Source organism: Accipiter gentilis, chromosome 19 (assembly GCF_929443795.1).
Source record: "Accipiter gentilis chromosome 19, bAccGen1.1, whole genome shotgun sequence".
Taxonomy (NCBI): Eukaryota; Metazoa; Chordata; class Aves; order Accipitriformes; family Accipitridae; genus Astur; species Astur gentilis.
The window spans coordinates 11189567-11206704 of record NC_064898.1 but is presented as its reverse complement, the minus strand read 5'-3'; the positions used below and the strand labels follow the sequence as shown (position 1 = coordinate 11206704).

General features: G+C 40.8%; 1 protein-coding gene across 1 annotated transcript in view; it reads right to left on the bottom strand.

The window, feature by feature from the left end:
• The window catches only part of GUCY1A2 (guanylate cyclase 1 soluble subunit alpha 2), a 167455-nt gene that overhangs the window by 104411 nt on the left and 45906 nt on the right, over positions 1 to 17138 (bottom strand). The window lies entirely within an intron of this gene.

Below are 17138 nucleotides of genomic sequence, written 5' to 3'. Positions count from 1 at the left end.
GGGGGTTTCTCTCACTGACAAGATCAGGTAAAAATTACTCAGAAAGTAAGGACAGTGACATTCATTAAAATAAGGTAACAGTAACAAAGCGTATGTCAGAAATTTGATTGTAAATGGCTATATTATATACAGGATCGTAGCAAACTGATCATATATCTGTGCTCAACCATGTTATATTAGGATGTTCTTGTATTTTTTCCTATGTAATACCTATCTGCTTACAATCTGAGCAATCTGATGCAGAGACTGTATGACCCTACATATCTACATACAGGCATGAACTATAGACCCTTTTGCGTAATGCACAAGTATAAATAATAAAGGCAAATATAAAAGATACATAGGGGACCTTAGCTGGAGGACTGTTTGGGCCTCTCCCACATAACATCATGTCCACTTGCATTCACATTAAGATCTTACCTTCAGACCACAGTTTTAAACTGAAAACCTTATCTTAGATAAAGTTTCCAGCACACAGATTGTCAGAGACTAATTGATCAAATCAAACCCTGGAGAATGCCACAAATGATTTAACGGTGTTTCACTGCTGACTTAGAGAAAAGTAATCAGGTATTGGATCCAAAACAGGACACAAGTCCACAACCAATCAACATTTTATGCACTTTTAAAACTTTTTTGGTTAGGAAAAAACATAGTACTGTGATGGGAAAATGGTGCTACCATAATGGACGTCTGTAACTCTGGATAAGAACCAGCACTGCCTAGCTGCAGCACAGGGAGAGAGGTGGGATGGTTTGGGAAGAAAGGAATTAGAATATGAAATGCAGCAAGAACAACAGTCACACAGTGTAGTAGCTAAAAGTGGTCTGGGAGAAAAGGTAACTCACTGGTTCAGTTGTCCTCAGCAGGTACAGTGCCAGGGTCATCGAGCATGCCTGCAGGGAGGCAGACATATGGAAAAAGCATTCCTGCCTGCACAAGGGCAGGTTGCCTATTGCATCTGGAGGAGCACAGTGGGAGCTGCAGATCACAGTCTTCTGGGGTGACCATCTCCTGCTTCTGCAAGAACTCCTGCACTCTGAACTCTGTAAATAAAGTAAAAATGTCCAGGACTGTCCTCTGGTGTGGCAACCAACAGGCAAGGAATTGTGTGGGTCCACACGACTGACCTCCTTCACCCTCACAAACAGAGTGGTCACATCCAGATTCCCCCTGGGAAACTCTTGACCCTGGGCCAGGAAATGTTTTGGAGATTCCTAACTGCTACTAGCCAAAATCATGCCAAGAAGCATCTCACCATTTAAGAGTACAAACAATTGCTTTGCAGAGCCTCCGAATGTTTCCTGTCAGTGCTCAGGCCACTAGTCCACACATGGTCAGTGATAATGTGGTATGATCTCCACACTCCAGCTGTGGGCCTGGGAATGGGGTTGCAGTGGACCAGATGTGGAAAACAGACAGCAAGTGAAGAGTCAGGGTCCTGGTTTAAAGAGGTGGTCATACAGGAGAGGAGAGTATGAAAATTGGTGAGAGAAAGGGCACAGGGGACAAGACAGACATGATGTTTGCTTTGCATGTAGTCAGCTCATATACTGATTGATACAGTTCATTTGTAACATTATTTAAAAACATGTATTTCTTCTCCATCACAGCTCTTTCTTTTGAGCAAAAGTAATGTTAGCTGTTTGCTAATACAGAATATCGCTGATTTGCCTCAGTGATGCTCAGCTGCAACAAGGTTGGGACCAGCTGAACTGAACAAAAGCATTTATATAACCATTTCAAAAAGAACCGCACTGCTGCAAGACTTAGGCATGCAGCAGTGGTCCTTACTCAGTTGAGATCCATTCAGTGGGTAAGGAATTGGCTGGACGGTCACACTCAAAGCGTTGTGGTCAATGGCTCGATGTCCAAATGGAGACCAGTGATGAGTGGCATTCCTCAGTGCTCAATATTGGGACCAACACTGTTCAGTATCTTTGTCAGCAACATGGATGGTGGAATTGAGTACACCCTTGGCAAGTTTGCCAATGACGCAACACCAAGCTGTGTGGTGTGGTCGACACACTGGAGGGGAGGGAAGCCATCCAGAGGGACCTTGACAGGCTTGAGAAGTGGGCCTGTGCAAACATCGTGAAGTTCAACAAGGCTAAGTGCTAGGTCCTGTACATGGCTTGGGGCAGTCCCAAGCACAAATAGAGGCTCATTTACAGGGTCGTTACAGAGGCCCAATACAATGGGCGATGAGAGGACTGAGAGCAGCCTGATGAGAAAGACTTGGGGTGTTGGTTGACAAGAAGATCAACATGACCCAGCAATGTGCATTTGCAGCCCAGGAAGCCAACCATATCCTGGGCTGCATCAAAAGAAGCATGACCAGCAGGTCGAGGGAGGGGATTCTCCCCCTCTGCTCTTGTGAGACCCCACCTGGAGTACTGCATTCAGCTCTGGGGCCCGCAACATAAGAAGAACATGGACCTGTTGGAGCAATTCCAGAGGAGGGCCATGAAGATGATCAGAGGGCTGGGGCACCTCTCCTATGAGGACAGGCTGAGAGAGTTGGGGTTGTTCAGCCTCAAGAAGAGGAGGCTCCAAGGGAGACCTTACAGCAGCCTTCCAATACCTAAAGGGGGCCTACAAGAAAGCCAAAGAAGGACTTTTTACAAGGGCATGTAGTGATAGGACAAGGGCTAATGGCTTTAAGCTGAAAGAGGGTAGATTTAGATTAGATGTAAGGAAGAAATTCTTCACTATGAGGGTGGTGAGGCACTGGAAGAGGTTACCCAGAGAGGTTGTGGATGCCCTCTCCCTGGAAGTGTTCAAGGCCAGGTTGGATGGGGCTTTGAGCACCCTGGTCCAGTGGAAGGTGTCCCTGCCTATGGCAAGGGGGTTGAACTAGATGATCTTTAAGGTCCCTTCCAACACAAACCATTCTATGATTCTATGAGATACCAAAGAAACCTGAGCTCTGAAATGGAGCTGTAAGCTGAGAAACAAGAGCTCACCCAGGTCTACAACATCCCTTCCCAACGTAATCAGTCTGGAGGCAGCAACACTTCTGTAAGGTCATTAGCTCTTAAACAGCTGCTCATGCTCTGTGAGAATTTTAGATAATTTCCATGCCCAGGGACCCTTGGGAGGTTGCTTTCCTGCTTATATTGCATAGGCTGTCAACCTGCTGCTAAGGAAAGCTGCAGCACTGTTCGGCCAAACAGCAACTGGTGCCAGCATGGCTCAGGCATCAAGTCACACTAGCAGCCATGACTTGGCTGCTCATTCACAGCTGGCCAGGCTGGATGAGTTTAGAGGTGGAGCTTGTCCCCATTTTCCAGCAAAATACCACACAGTCTATTTTAGAGTTATCTGTGCATCCGCTATGTTCCTGGCCAGTCCTGCCAGTGCAGAGTGCAATACACAGGAGCAATGGGCTAAGATATCCTTCAAAGTGTCACCCAGCAAGTCTATTACCATACAGACACCTTTTTTCAGTGAAGATTCAATACCAAGAGCTTTGGTGATAGTGTATTTTATAGACAATATTTTTATCTGTGCTACAAAAAAACCAACAGATCAAACTTTTTGTATCATTTCATGACCTCAGACACCTCACTCGGGTGTTGCTTCCCTTGGCAGATTGCAGGTTAATTCCCTGCATATACTGATTTTGTAAAATAACACCTGCATTAAGATAATATTAACATTAATTTTAATGTATCTATTTTGATTGAAAAATCTTAAGATAAAATCTTGGATCTGTCCTATTTTCTTAGTTAAGCCATTTCTTGGTCAAATTCTCCTTGACTTCACACAGAATTTATATCCTTACCTAGTAGTTACTCAGACCAGCATCTGACAACTTCACTGTAAGATCTGCCAGTGAAAAGAGCCTAGCATTTGGCCTACAAATAGTCATTTGTAGGTGAAAACAAATCCAGAAGTAAACACTTGGGCGAGTGGTCAGTCAGTTCTTTCACCCCATAATTTTGTAGAGCTGTACTTTGGCATAGGTGGAAAACAATGTGCTAGTCACTTATTGTTATTAATTCATTGGTAATTTCGTGGACATTTTCCATAATGAATACTACAATCTCTATGTCTGTAGTGACTATAAAAACAAGTCTTAAAAATGTCAATCAAATTAACACATACAAAAAGATAAAGCCTATACAGGTTTTTGTCACAATTTATTGAATGGTAAATTAATTTTAGAGAGAAAAAGGATTTTTTTTTTCTTAAAAAAATTTAATTATTTATGATTGCATCTTTTTTAAACTAAAAAAATAATACAGCAATACAGTATTGACGAAGTTAACTCCTATTTAGAAATAAGTCTAATTCCATGAACATGCCATATGGACAGCTTCTGTTACCAAGAGTTTCATGCTCAAGACATTTGTAGGAGCAGTCACCAAATATATTTTCTGCATTTAATGTCAAATTAGACTATTTTTCTATCCTTACTCAAAATAAGTACCTTCTCCCAAAGTAACCTTATTGAAACTGGGCTGATGATAACTAGTAAGACAAATCAAGAAGTAACAGCTTATTTATCCTGAGCAAAGGTACCATATTTTGGTCCCACAGTATCAGGATGATATACTTAGTTTAGAATTGTAACTTGATTTATATTGTCAGTTAGGGGTCAGGAGATCCTGACCACATCCGCTGGCACTTCTCTTTGCTTTTATACTCTCAGGCACACCTCACTACACCAATACTCACAGAACTAATGTTTTTTTTATTGTTACAGTTGTTTCACAGAATATTGTGCTAAAAAAAATCTGGAATTTCTGGACAGTGCAAGCACTGGGCTGCTAGGATGGTCCTTCAAGTCCCGCTAGTCCGGTATGGTACCCTGGTGCATTCATCACATTCAGTGAGCCAACATATGATTATATGACACCATGGGAAAAAACAGATCAGAGCAAACAAGTCAGTTATTTTTAAATACTGTTTATGGATTTGTCAGTGTTATTCCCATGTCCTCAGAACCCTCTGTGGAGTTCCCCATCACCCAAAATGGCTCCAAAAGCCTTTCAGGACCCTCTGATGCTGCTGAACACAGCTAGGAAACCTCTCAGATGTTTCTGCATTTTTGGCTGACAGAAAATATTCTCAGCTATTTTATCCCCATATTCCCAGGAACAAATGCCAGAAACTGAATGTTCAAGACACAGAACAGAAGTTATCCAGTAGCTGAATCTGAAGCCTTCCTGAGAAAAAAGGAAATAGACTGTATCAGCAGTCCACTGAGATGAGTGAGAAAATCTGATGCCCTTTTAATGATTATGTTCCATGCTTCTTTCACATGGAAATTAAACAACACTGCCTGTCTGCACAGCACTCACATCATTGCCGTAGACAGTATTTTTATAGCATATTTTTTCTTCAAAATTAAAAACTAAATACAATTCAATGAAGCTGAAAAATCAAAGTTCTTTCAACATGAAATATCTCCTTTAATACTTGCCAAGCACTGGTATTTTCCCCTTGGGTTTCAGTGGAGCTGAAATAAACATAGCCTCTTCTGTTCTTTTCTTGGTAGCTCTCCTTTATTGGCATAACAGAACTCCGGAACAGGGGATCTCTTCGTTCCTTTTGCCTGACTTTTACCAGGTGCAATGTCCATGGAGGCAGAAAGTACTTTTGCAGGGGAGTCATCCAGAAGCCTGCACTGCAAAGGACTCTGAGCCACGACAAGCACAGCCAAGAGTAAACCCCAGGCTCTGTTAATCCATTCAAACATTCCCTCTGCTGGATGCCTTTGAGGCAACAAAGCAGAAAGCACTGAGCATTTTACAAAAAATTGCAACAATTCTTTTATATTTAAGTTAAACATTTAAAATATAATTAATTTAGAATTCGTTGGGCATTCCCCATGAAAGTTTTACACTAATAGAAGAAATCAGTCTGTGCTCTATTGTATAAGATCAGTTTTAATATCATCCCTTTCTAAACGAAGTCATGCAGATCAGGAGAAACTACTTGATGACTGAAATCATCCCACACTCTTTATGAGGAGAAGGATTAAAAAGATGAATGTAAGCTGCAAAGATCCTTGGCATCAGTGGAAGGAAGGGACATAACTGAGTCCCCTGATTGACACCTTATGTCTATTCTGGGGCACATGTTTCAGTGTCTCTGATCTTCCCTTCCCAAACAGAATCAAAGCAGCAGAATGTGCAGAGGTATTGCAGAGGAGCATACCCCCAATCACACACAGAATGAAAAAGAAGTTAGTCTGCCCAGTTTTTTCTTTCTTCCTCAAGCCATTGCGCATGACTTTGCTTTTGTTTGGTGACAGATGTATTGGCCCTTCAACAGCCACGACTGAAGGCCTCCAAAGTTATCCCAGTTTGAATATATTTACCCATTAAAATACCTGCTTAAGGAATGGATTTATTAATAGATTGCTTGCAAATTTGGGGTCATTCTTCAAATCCTCCCAAGCACAGCACAGGCCAAACATTTTTATGCTCTAAGCTTTTATTTTATGAATTTTCAGAAGCAGTTCTCTTTGTAACCTGTCAATGTAAGCCATCTTTTTTAAACACTTCGATAATATTATCTGTACTGTCTTAAGGAGGGTCCCCTAGAACTATTTTTTCATCAGAACAGACATTTTTAAAGCTACCAGTTCAACATTTGAGGAGGGAAGTACTAGGCTGAAGTACTGAGATGTGACGTAGTCAGACCCTACCAACTCCAGTCACAACAGCAATCCACTTTAGTGGCCACTGGAATATTCCTAGGAAGATGCTGTCGAAAAGACATAGCATAAAATCCTTATGAACGATAGTTCATAACAGTCCCTTCTAGGCACAGGAGAAAAAAGATTCAATCTCTAAATTTTCACAGTAAAAGAAAGGTGATGCAAAAGTGAAAATGAATTATGTTTATAATCCTCAAAGATTTGCATAGACCCTGTTCTGCTAGTGGTTCTACAGTAGAGTAAGAGTCATTACAGAAGAAGCTGCATCCAGTGCGAACAAGATGAATTCCAGTTCTTAGAAAGAAAGAAGTAGAGTAACAAGTATTACGAAATACATAAAACTCACAAGGCAGATAGAAACTACATTGGTCAAAATGTTCAAAATAATATTTAAATGTGTCTTCATCCAGGACTGAATTTTAAAATGTTTAGCTCTTTCTGAGGTGTTGAAGTACCAGATATTTATTATTTGTTTGCAATCTGCAAAGAGGAACAAGTTTATTCTGTTTTGCACCATTACAGGAAGAAAATTATGTCAGGAATATCTTACATGCCTGTCCCAGTTCGGTGGAAAAAGAACATTTAATTCTCTTTTCAGATACTCATTCTAAGTTCTCACTTATAAAAGCCAAAGGTTAGTGACAGGAACAAATAATATAAATATTATTTTATGGGTTAACTAATTTCACTTTCTTTAATCATGATGATACAAGAGGGCTGTATATACTTTTTAAAAGGAAGTGTATCATAGATAGTTTTATCTGGATAGAATGTGAATATATACAGTTATAAAAGGCATAGTCAAAAAAACAACGAACAGGACAAACTACAAAATCTGAGGAATCCTCAAGACAGCACATTACAAAACTCTGTATTATTTTTTTCCTTATGATGGCTTAGCACAGGCAGAAGAACCTGGGGACATCCCTGTGTTCCCTCTAAGCACTACTTTTGTGGTTTACATAACTTCTAAGTCTAACATGTTGGTTACTGAGATAACTTCTGTCTTAGCACGTCCTAAAACCCCACACGTGATAAAGGAATATTCACAGAGTAGCAAATCCACAGTTATCCAACCACTGGTCTGCCTGGATGGGCTGTATGCTTGAGTGATGACTCCATCCTCAGTCATGTGAAGAACTGCAAAGGAAAGGCTCATCCTTCCTGAGTGAGTACTCCTGGCTCCTCAACAAGCCATTTCACCATTGCAAAACACATGCTAAAATGATGATTAGAACTGCTGGCATGGACCGCCTGCCTGGCAATAGGTGATCTGCTGTTATTGAAACTGTCAGTCACTGCCCTTAGAAGACTCTGGAGAAAAGAGCAGTGTAAATATCACACATCCTTGGCAAAGAGTAAAGGCAGCAAAACATTGCCTAGATGAACTTACTCACATCATGCTATTTTCCACTCTACATCCATTGCTACTCAAAGATAATAGAAACACTGCATCTACATATTAGCAAATCAGCACCTGGCTTTTGCAGTTCACTTTTCAAAGTCTTGACTTTTGCAAATCACTATTATCTTACTCTTTCATACTATTGCTAATTATTCCTAATGCAAAATAAGCTAGGTGTTACCTCTTAGTAGTATTGCTTTTCATTCAAGTCTTATGACCTACAAAATTCATGATGTCTGATTCAGCTACATTCCCAGAATATAAAAGTGGTCAAAACCAGGTACAAATGACAGGCAAAGTAATTTGCTGTCAGCTCTCTACTCTGCCTAGGTCCACAGCCCAGCAAAACATCAGCAAAGTTCTTATTTCATGGAGAGTTTCAGAACATCAGAGCTTTGCCTCTGTGGAAATAAAGCATGAAGAATCCAGGACAAGATGCATGCACAGTGAGCATGAATAAACAAACGTATTTAGAGTCAATCCATGGTGTCAACTACAGTATAAACTCAAAAGACCAGATATTTATGAGACAGGATTGGAGGACCAAAGCCAAGTAGTCGAAAACTGGTCCAAAACTACTAAGCTACACTCAAAACCAAACAGGAAGGGAATCCCATGGTCCTAATTTGAGGTTTCAAGACAAAATTTAAGCTGGAGGGAAAAAGATGAAAAATTCCTTTCCACTCCCTGGGCAATTTGGCCATGCAGGACCACTCTGCAATTAACCTGGAGTAACTCAGGCTTGCTCTCAGGCAAGGAGCATGCTCCAGATGCAGGATTAGCAGGAGGTTTTGCCATTTTCCAAGTAGAAGTGACCTTACAACTGAGAGCTGCCAACACAGGTAGTGCCAGGCCTTGCATTTGCTGCCCCTCAGAGCAGTAAGCTTAGTGTCTGTGCTCAGAGGCACACCCAGGTGTTCTGTTCCCTCAGCCTCTGACTTCCCACTCATGCACTTGTGAGAGCTCATGCACGAAACCCACTCAATCCACAGGGAGACACTTGGGCTTTCCCCCTTCTTTCTAAGGCCACTTCAGCCTCTGCAGAGACACAGAAAAGAAGCCTAAGCTCAACTACATGCATTGCCTATTTGCAAGTGCCAGGATGGGAGGGAGGAAAGTAGAGACTGAATGTTCCTACTTCAGTTCAACCATCCCAAGGAAAATGGCTTTTTATTGACATCACACCTATTCACATTAGAGGATTGTGATGCTATGAAAAGCACAGTACTCAAGAACTCACATGAGCAAATGAGGAAAAGGATAAATATGTATTGTGAATAACCAATACTTAATTTTAGTCACTAGAAGACTGAGGTAGAAAAAAATGCATTCTTGAAAATCAAACTGAATTGTGCCTGAGTATTCTCATTATGTAAAGTAAAAATTAATGAAATGAGCTTTTTTGATCCAGTTATGACATAGTGTAATTTAGAAACCCGTTCAAAAGCTCTCAATCAAATAGAGAAAGATGGACATTTTCATGTGCAAGCAACTTCCTTATCATAAGAAATTATACAAATCATAAGAAGAGAGAGTTCACCATGGAGTCAAATTGTTTTAATAGCCACTTGACTCAACAAAATAATTTCCAAACAGCTTCTTTGGTTTTCACCTAATGGAAAAGGGAAGGGAGTATTTTATCTTTAGATTGTTACACTTCTTCAGTCCTATCACTGAAAACATTTTAAAAATTACATTTTCATTGGCCTGTCTTAAAGAAGAAATATTAAAATTTCTGGGCCACTTTTATAGTGTTATTAAAGTTCTCTGATGCACAACCACTAGTGAGATAAGAAAGTCATGTCAACTATTGTTTCTTAGAACCCATCACAGTCTCTAGAAGCAGTCAAGCCAGCCAATCCAATTCATCTTGAAAACCATCAAAGTCCAAACACATTTTGACAAGCAAACAGGTGGGATATTAGCATTAGCAGAAACAGAAGACACAATTTGATTCTGAGAGCATCAGGAGCCTGCAAAGCAATGGGAGCTTAGTGTCAAAGGCTGACTGACTGTGAATAAATCAGCTCTTAGAAAAATTAGAATTCTTAGATCATAAGTGACAGATGTCCCTCATGCTAGAATGACTTTCAGGCCACTTCATTTGAATTGTATTAGGAGAGGAGGAAAAACACAGTTACAGAGCAAAAGCGAAACACTTCAAGATTGTGTGTGGTGGCTTTTAAATTAGTCTGCCAGTGTCAGGACTGCTCATTTCATTCAGTTGGTCCAGAATAAAAATAAAAACTAGCAGATAAAAAATAGACTCTGAGTATTAAAAAAGGGGACAATGTACTTCCTGGATTTTAAAAACGGTTATTTTCATACAGTTTCCAATGGTCAACAAACACAATGGGAAAGTGCTGGCTGAAGCAAGGGGTACGCAGGCTTCCTCACCCACTGCTCCACTCTGCGCACAATGTCCCCACAGACCTGGCTGAAAGTGGTGCAAGTGGTCACCAACCAGAGAGGTCTCATCTTCAGTTTCCAGTACACAGGGGACGTTATGTTCCTGCGGCGGTTATCAGGTGCCACACCCTGGATGCCACTGCAAGAGGATGCGCTTTCATCCTGCGAGAGCTAAAAGCTGGGAGGGTTTATTACAGAAAAGAACACCGCAGGCTTAAACTTTTTCTTGTATTTTTCGTTAAGCATTGTCTGTTGGTCACTGTGAGAGTCAGCATGCTGGACCAGATGGACTTTTGATTTGATCATACATGGCAAATACACAGCTGAGTGAAATTTGACCTAGAGATGGTGCTTCCTCATACCATGGAAGAAGGACTAGACGAATAACTCCACAGTTAAACAAAACAATGGAAGGGGACAGGGGAAATTCCCACTGGCTTCCACTGAAAATCAGCCTACATTTTAAAATGAACAGGTTTTTATTACTCAGCATTTTTAAAAATCTGGCCATTTACTACATGTCTGTTATACACTTTAGAATCTAACTTTCCAGATACAGATTTTTTTTAATCTTGGCTCTGGACTGGTTTATTTTTATTTATTTTGCATTTATCTAAATCAGTACACTGGGACAAATTCCTGCTGGTGAGTCTAGCTCATCTACCACAAACCTCTCCTCCCCACTGACAACAGATAAGGCATTGGCTCAGACCGCCTGCACAATCAGTAGAGCTATAAAAAGCTGACACTATCATTTGGCTGGACATTTTATCATTACAGAGTTGGTGTTTCTTGAAAATCTGAATTTTATGTGGTATTTGGAACTTCTTGCAATATAAAATTTTCAGAGGATTCTTTTTGTCAAACCCAATGTTTTGAATTTTAAATGTTGTATTATAATTTATAATGTGAAACTTTTTCCTAATAAAAAGAATTTTATATCTAAAATTATTGACCAAAACATTTTAACACAATAAAAGTAAATTATTTTCGAGAACACATTTTGCCAAACTCCTGGGGAAGTTGTGATTTTAATAAAATGGCATATTCAAAGAGATTCATTCCACCAGAAAAATTCTGGCCAGCTTCAGTAATGCAGTTTAAGGTGCCAGCTTTATTCGTAGACAAGTTCTCTAAATTAAAGTGTTCACAGGCCTAAGAGGAAGTCAAAGGACAGTGAGTATCCCTATAAAAAATGATTTATTTCAAAGGTGGAAAAGGGCTGTTAGTCTGAGCAGGAGAGCAGTAGTACAAGGAAAATACAGCTGCACAGTATCTGGCAGGGAAGCAAATAATTTCTTTCATGACTCACTTTCAACTCTCTTGCCAACTGCATGCCAAGTCACAGTTTCAGAAAGGCACCCACAAACCAGTGCTGGCAGGGCTCATGCTGTCAAACTGTGCACCAAGAGGACTGGGTCTGGATCGAGGCCCGAGGGACGCACTGGGTCCCTGCGAGGGCAGCCCCGTCTCCTCTCGATCTGCCCAGTGGTGATGGCACAAGAGTGGCATATGAGGAGGACATTAGCCAGGAGAGGAAAACCAGGACAGTCAGTCCTTGTCTTCCCATTCAGCCGAAAAGTGAAGCAGGTCCAGCCATGTCACTGTACTGTCAAGGAGGCAAGTATTTACATCATGTCACAGATGGCCTTGTTCATTTGTATAGTCAGAAAATGACTGCACTCAGGAAGTACCCATCAGGAGCTTCCAGCCCCTGTCTGGTCAAGAAATGGTGGGAGGGCAGCCCACCTGCACTTATGCTACATGTACAACTTACTTCTAGGTTATCATCAGCTTCATTTTGTCTTGTTCTCTGCAAAAAAAGACAAAGTGGAAAATTCCTACGATGCACTTTCAATTAAAAGTTGAATTTTGGCCTTGGTGGCAACTAAAAGAAAAATTTGTGCAAGGTCTCACCATTAAGGTGAGGGGGGAGTTATCAGGCTGCTCGAGAAAGGCAAAGTCATTGAGGCAGCAGAATCAGGTAATATTCACTGGGGAGACTGTGAAAACAATCAGCATATACAGAGAGACATGGTAAAAGATGATCTGCCTTAAAAACAAGTGACTCACAGAGATGAGGAATTGACTTCTATTGGAAAAATATGGAAGGGGAAATACTACAGAAGCTCAGATGGGAGGCAGCAATGTTAATACCACACATGTCTAAGTGCAGTGCTCACAAGTAAAACTTTCAAAGTCATATCAACACACTTTCTGCACAGCTGAGAGTCAGGGAGAGACTTGTGTGCAAACACCGCACCTGCTTTGCGCAAACACCTGGACGTGCTGCCAGGGAGGGAGCAGTGGTGCTTCCCAGAAGGTCACTTGGCCAGGAGGACAAGCACCACCAAGGCCTGTGGGGTGCCTAGAGGAAGGCAGCTCCTGTCCCCCTGTGTGGCAGTGCACAACCATCAGTTCTCTCGCATGCCAGCACCTTCGTGGAAAGGAAACCTCAGTGGATGGGCTTGACAAGGGCTTCAGAATACTTCAGCAGACAAGTTCAGACCCAGTCTTCCCAATTCAAATTGTATCTTATTCCATATGTGATTCCATCATTAAAGAGCTGTACTCTTGTGGCGTACAGCTGTATTAACCATGTGTGAAGCTATAAACAATCAATCCCAAATGGTTAATTGCCACAATAAATGTATTTTTGATTGTTGCAATAAATAATTGCTCCCAGAAAGAGAGGTGTAGAATGAGTTTTCCTAGAGAGGTGAAACAGCAATATTTGTGATCTTATTATTTAGGGAGAATACCTGAAATTTGGAAAATCTGATTGCATGCAAGTGAGGGTCTCCAGTTAAACACAAAAAAACCCTGAATAAAAATTAGTGTGAAATGTGAAAAACAACAGAATGTTTGTACAAGAAGTAGAGCAACAGGGCCCTAATACTCCCTTCAGCATCTGGGTAGTACCATACTATAAACAACAAACAGTAACAAGAATTTAGCTGCATGGGAAAACTTAGAAACCTCAGAGGCCTATCACATTCAGCTTTTATACATCTAAAGAGCTGTATGTATACTAGGAAATCTGATCTAAAGACAGTCGTAATTGTTCATATAGACAATTTTGAATGTGCAGAATAATCAAGAAAAAACCCAAAGCATCAGTGTGGATAACTTCATCTCTGCAGAAAATAAAGTGCAATGACAGGAGGGAGGGAAGAAAGGATGGAAGTAAACCATCACACCCTGTCTTATTATGGATTGGTTTGTACAATTTGGTTCTTATTCTCCACAGACTTACAAGTGTGTTTAGTTGCAAACTCATGATAACTTCAGGTAAAGTCAGTGAGACTGCTGACCTAATAAATTTATACAATTGATTATTATTTTGAGGAATAAATGCTTGCATTGTCCACACGTGTCCATTGTATAACGGAGACTGAAATTTCAGCCAAGCAAACATCAAAACATTAGAGTTATGACCCAGGAGTACGAATGGTGTTGAAAATTGGAGTTAAAGCTATAGAGTCCATGTTCTTCGGGTAGGGAGTTCTTTTTCCTGTTTCATCCCTACAACAATGGGATCCTGTAAATGCTCAGAGCTCCAAGGAACAGCTGGTGACGTATCAAATTAACAAAACTTTGCTGAGGTATTGATGCACTGATGCATGAGGCTGTGCTTCTGCAAAGGTGTACATACATCTCCGCAGGAAGTGCTACCTACCCCTCACACCTCATAGGCCTTAGATCAGAAATTTAGGATATTTTTATAGAATCGAGTCATTTATTCCAGTGGTTCATATCCCAGTAAATCGAAGCACACAAATGAGCCTCTGCATAAATGGGACAAGCACTAAGCACCCTGAAAGTCAGGATAGGTGTTTTTATTAATTTGCTTCTGGGTGCTGAGTTAGGGAAAGATCATGATTTGTGACATACTTTCATCTGGACACAGAGCTTGTATCAGGACTACATGAAAACTGTTTTGTTATTTTGCATTTCTCAATGCAAGCCTGAAAGAAGATCTAATTTATGTATTGAAATGAAGATAAAAGTTCTTTGAAGAGAGGCTGAAAGGTCCTCTGCTCATCGTAAAGCCTTTTAAAACATGTTTTTATTTCCTGAGGAACCACTGAGACATCTGAACAGCTTCAAAACTACTGCAGAGTTGTCTGGGTTGCATCCCTTCAACTGCCATTTAAAGTAACCAAGTCTGAAACGTGTTGAGGTTACTGCAGAGTCAGAATTTTCTAAAAAAAGATAAATAGCTATAAATGGGATGCAATTCCAATCTCAACTGAGATACATAGCTATAAGTGGGATGCAATTCCAGTCTGAACTGAATAGAGGTGTGTGGCAGAGAAATAGGAAAATACCTAACTCAGTTACAGCCAACTTTTAAGCAGGGTCATGCTTACAGCCACTGATCTACCTGCCCAATATTCAACTTCCAAACAAGTGTTGGCAAATTGAAAAGAATTCCAAAATGAGCTACGAGTGTCACGAGCTGTGGGAAAATAATACAGCATGCAGTTCCCAAGGCTCAGTCTATTTTTTTTTTTATCCAGGAGATATTAAGGACTTGAGCATGACATAACAGTATTTCCATGTCAATCCTCTCAAAATCTATGTAAGCAAGACAACCACAACCTCTGAATCTGTGCAACCTTTCATTTTGGAAAAAAAAGGAATATCTAGCAAAATGCATCACACCCTCAGCTTCGTTTAACTACTCACAAAGTTTCGTTTAACTACTCACAAACAGAAACCTTCTGAAAGTGCTTATAAAACAAGTGAGTCAGAAGAAAATACCTCTTCAGCTAAATTGATGTACTCAAATTAATCCCCATGCCTGCAGCACAACATTTACGTCAGGTCCCCTGCACCTTACCATCACCCTTTTCTCTCTCATTTACACCTTACTGTCCAAGACACAATCTTTCTCCTAACTCCTGACAGACAAGGGATTTCCTTTACTGCCATTCCCTTTTACGTGCTTCTCAAGAAAATCTGAATTGCTACTATGGCACTAGTTCTGACACTTGCTGTCCAGGATCTGACTCTACACATGACCTTAACCCAGAGAGGGTCGGTCTCCCGAGTGGTAGCTGGGCCCACCATTGACTCATTACCCACCTGTAATGACACATGGTACAAACTACAGCAGTGACACAAGGATGTACTCAGACCTGCATAGCTTGATGGTACAGAACAAGCTTTTGAAATCAGAGTTGCTTCCCAAACTGGCTGCTAAAACCTGCCTCCAGCAAGGTCCACTCCCTGCCACCTCTCCTGTGAGCAAGCCACAAGTGTATGAAACCTGCCCAGGTAAAAGAATGTTTTGTTTAACTTGTAATTAGATAGGGAAAAAAGTTTTAAAAGTTTTAAAAGCTCCTCCCCCCCCCCCCCAAAACCTTCTTCCTCTTCAGAGTGATTTACAGCAGATTCATGAAGAGCAGAAGACAGTTGAACGGCTATGATTCTGTCCCAGGGCAGGGGAAGGTGCCTGACAGGGATGGGCAGGCTCTGAGGGAGGAAGGAGCACAGCACAAGCCTCTTTCAAAAGAGAAACAATTGTGCTGAAAGGTAGCTCAGAGCCAAAACCTCCAAACTTTTCATACATTGCCTTTTCATAACTAAAAGCTAGGATGACTTTGAGGACAGATTCTGAAAAATAAACTCCTTTTTGGTTTTAAATAGGTTGAATTACATCAATTCATACAAAATGAACACAAGTTTGCCTCTCTTGGGGGAACATGTTGTTTCCAGGGGAAAACGCAGCAGAAACTTGTTTATTGGTGCCAAAGAGCAGTGCCAAAGGGGAGCTGGAAACATTGCTGCTGTCAGAAGTGGCTATATTTTGAAAAGAACTGAGAACTCAATATGCAGTTACCACAGGAGTCTTTCTGAAACTGGCCCACTGTGGGTAGCAAAACACAGGTGGAGTTTCTCAAGCCATATCCAAACCACCTAAACTGCAAATGTGGCACCCATAGGCAGAACTTAGGTGTCTAAGTATCCAGTGTGATTGAGATTGACTGTTCTTGGGTGCTATCTCTTAAAACCCCTGAAAATCAATAATTCCTTTACTAAGGGCAGCAGTATTTCCAAGGCACCCACACACAAGCTTTCAATGTAAGCATTAAGTACAAGTGCTTTGGTGCATAAAGCTGGAATCCAACATCACACCAAAAAGCTTTCCCATAATTCAACAATATGCAATGAGACAAACTCCATTCAACCTTTGGAGAGGTCCACTCCAGAAAACATGTTCTCACCTAACTTACCTTGGATGCAGTGAACTCAACATAGGGCTACTAGTTAAGGTAGCTCTCTTCTAAAACACTGAGAGAAGAGGCAGTGTAGGAGGACAAGTGCTTATTTAAATGACTGGAAAGCATTAAAACTGGCATAAGTGATACCTGGTACCACTTATAGCTCTGGTTTCCTTGAGTGCAGGGTGAAAGATAAGAAGAAACACAGAGGAAAGCAGCATTTCCAAATAGGGAAGTAGGATATAATAAAGTGGAAGTGTGAACCCTGCAGTGAGAGTCTTTCAGAAAACATACTGAAAGCTATTCCCTAGTAAATGGCTTAATAACTATTATTACTGTCATAATATAGCTGGAATGAAATTAAGGATTAGATATGGGCATTTTGTAAAATTTCTCACCCTTTTGATTTAAGCTGCACTAT